The sequence below is a fragment of the Gossypium raimondii genome, chromosome 12 (assembly GCF_025698545.1).
Source record: "Gossypium raimondii isolate GPD5lz chromosome 12, ASM2569854v1, whole genome shotgun sequence".
NCBI classification, from domain to species: Eukaryota; Viridiplantae; Streptophyta; class Magnoliopsida; order Malvales; family Malvaceae; genus Gossypium; species Gossypium raimondii.
The window spans coordinates 401,155-404,018 of record NC_068576.1 but is presented as its reverse complement, the minus strand read 5'-3'; the positions used below and the strand labels follow the sequence as shown (position 1 = coordinate 404,018).

The 2,864-nt window shown below is 35.5% G+C and overlaps 1 long non-coding RNA gene across 1 annotated transcript; it reads right to left on the bottom strand.

Moving 5' to 3' along the window:
* Window positions 1–1,519: 1,519 nt before the first annotated feature.
* On the bottom strand, window positions 1,520–2,555 carry LOC128035388 (uncharacterized). Its single transcript, XR_008191835.1, has 2 exons — window positions 1,727–2,555; window positions 1,520–1,638 (listed from the first exon to the last, which is right to left on the bottom strand). It is a non-coding gene; the product is annotated as an uncharacterized LOC128035388 (long non-coding RNA).
* Between the last annotated feature and the right edge of the window lie 309 nt (window positions 2,556–2,864).

Genomic DNA, 2,864 nt, shown 5'->3' with positions numbered 1-2,864 from the left:
ACAGATGTTAGTAGTTTAGGTTAGTGGTTGAAGTTACATGATGGTACGTTCAGATAATATTAGGCCCCTGCTTTGATTGTATCAGCCCATGCAGTCCAATTTATTCCATTTGCTTCTGAATGTTTGGGGCCTTGCTTTTCTGAAGAAAAAAAAACACGGATACTGTTTAGATTGAAGGGTAAGCATGAAATTAATTTGGGCAACAGAAGAGCTGTAAATAGTTAAATGCACCAACTCAGGCTAAAGAGAGTAGCCTAACTTTGCGTGGTAACAAATGGTTTAAGAGTCAATTGTTAGGAGATCAATCCAATTCATTACCACCTTACTCTTTAACAACTTTACCCAGCTAAAAAGATAAAGATTCTTGCAGACAAATCCTTGCTAGTATATTCAAGTTCAACTACATGGAGAGGAGCCTTGGGATTAATGAAAGTAGTTCAGTGCTTATGGGTATATATCCAAGCTTTTAGAAAGTATGTGGGAGTTGCAGGATTAAGGTACAATACATGATATACATACCATTTGCCTACTAAAAAGAGACTGCTTTCTTTTCTTTTATATCCCTCTGCAGCACAACAGACAAACCAAAAGCTTCTCTTCTATTCCCCTCCTCCCTTCCTTCCCCCTTTCCTCTCTCAACAGGAATTTGCATATGTCATCTTCCACCAGGGAATCTCACCTCAACAAACCTTACTTTTACCCTCTTTCCTTCAAATCCTAATAATTACCAAACCCTTCTTTTCCATGCTTTTCTTTTCTTTTACCTTCTGCTGCAAATCCCCTCTTTTCCACAACCACAGCTCAGTATTGACTTTCGCACTATATATGAATAGATATTTGCCTGGCCTTCTTCATCCTAAGTGCATCTATATATATATATCAAAAGCATCTCTCTACCGTGTTGCTTAAGCTAATAACTGTAAAAGCCCATTTTCAATCTTACTATTTTCATCCATCAAATCTTTAAAATTTATTAAATAGAAACTTAGCAAAAGATAGTTACAAGAAAGGGACTACAACAAAAGAGATGGATGATCATGATCGCTAGCGTCCGCTATGAGTAGAAGGGTCCCCATTTCCTGACCACCACTAGTCATTTCTAATGAACTCGTAAAGGGAAGTCCCTAGCATCACGCGCGTCTCCGTATATTTTTCAAACGTAAAATAATACATTTTGGTATTGTTGACACTGAATTTCGTCAGCCTCAACATAATGTTTCACAATCAGTCCAATTTAGCTTAATTTTAATTGTTGATTTTAAAAGCCCACAAAATTACTCATTTGTTGGACATTTTTACATTTTGAATTAATCTGCTTCATATATTTAAAATAATGGACTTCTTAAATTTGGGTGTGATTGGACTTGTTTTTTTTTTTTTTAATTTTGTGCAGATTAATTTGAACCTTTTGAATGGGAGTTGGGCTTCAACCTAAAGTGAATTTGGGCTTAAATGTTTTCTTTTCTATTTTAAATAAGTTTCAAAAATTAGAAATTTAAAATAATAAAATGGACAAATACACAAAACCCGTCAACTTTTTCAACCATTGCAATTTGGTCCCTAAGACCCTGCACCAGCCATCCTACCCGTTTGCCACCATCCCATCGGCCACTCCCTGCCTCTGCCAGCCACCCTACCCTGCCACCAACAGCTCTTGTCATCCCTCTCAAACACCACCTTCCATAAAACAGCAAAAACAGAAAGAAAAAGCGGGGGCCTTTCTCACCATTTTTCTCCATCACCTCCGGCCCCTCTCTCGGGGATCACCAGTGGCCCTCCATCACCGATCATCATTCTCTCCCTCCCTCAACCGAAACTGAGCCTCTAAAAATCAACCATCTCGGTACCACCGTAGCAGCACCCTCCATCACCTCACCATTCGGGCACCACCATCATTGCCCCACTCATCACCTCCACTCAACATCCCAAACCTAGCAAAACCAAATAACCGAAAGCAGTAACCAAAACTAAATAACCCAAAATCAGTAACAAGCAAAAAAAAGAGAAGTAAAAAATAGAAAGGAAAGTCAAAGGACTTATCTGTTCGAGTTCGGGTTCGGGTTCGGGTTCGGAACTCTGGATCTCTGTTCAACGATCCCAACGGTGGTAAGGCGAACCACGGCACGATGTACCACATACGGAGACCGGGGGTGATCTGACGGTGTAAAAGGGAGATCGGAGAAAGAAAGAGATCGAAGCTTTGGCCTTTTTTTCATCAAATTTGGATCGGATTCTTGGAAAACTAACCGACAATTTGAAGAGAGATGGTGGAGAGGAGTGTTCTGATGGTGCCCGATCGGAGCTCCGACAGCTGTAAACGGCGGCAAGAAAAATAAAAGAGAAAATATAAAAAAAGGGAAATTGGGAAGAAGAAAAGGAAAATCAGGAAAAAAACATAAAAATAAATAAAGAGATCCCCCCAATTTTGGCTAAATTTGAAGAAAATTTAGGGGTTTTGATATTTAAAAAAATAAATTAATTTTAGAAAAAGAAGACGAAAACACAGACATTTTTTGACACATCAACATATGTGTTAAATATTATTAATTTTATCTTGAGAGTTGAGACTTGATTCTTCTCTTATTAATATTTGTATTTTTATTTTCAAATTATTTTAAGTTTTCATTTTAAATTAATAATTCTTTTATTTATAAAATCAAATAATAAATGTGTAATTCTATAATAAAATATATTATATATCATTATGTTAAAATATTTAAAATTGATAACTTCTTTGTTTATATAAATAAATTAATAATTATATAATAAAAATATATTTATTATATTTATTATTATGTTAAATCTATTTTATTTTTAAAAACATCAACTAATTTTTTATATATTTTTCTTTTATCTATATTATT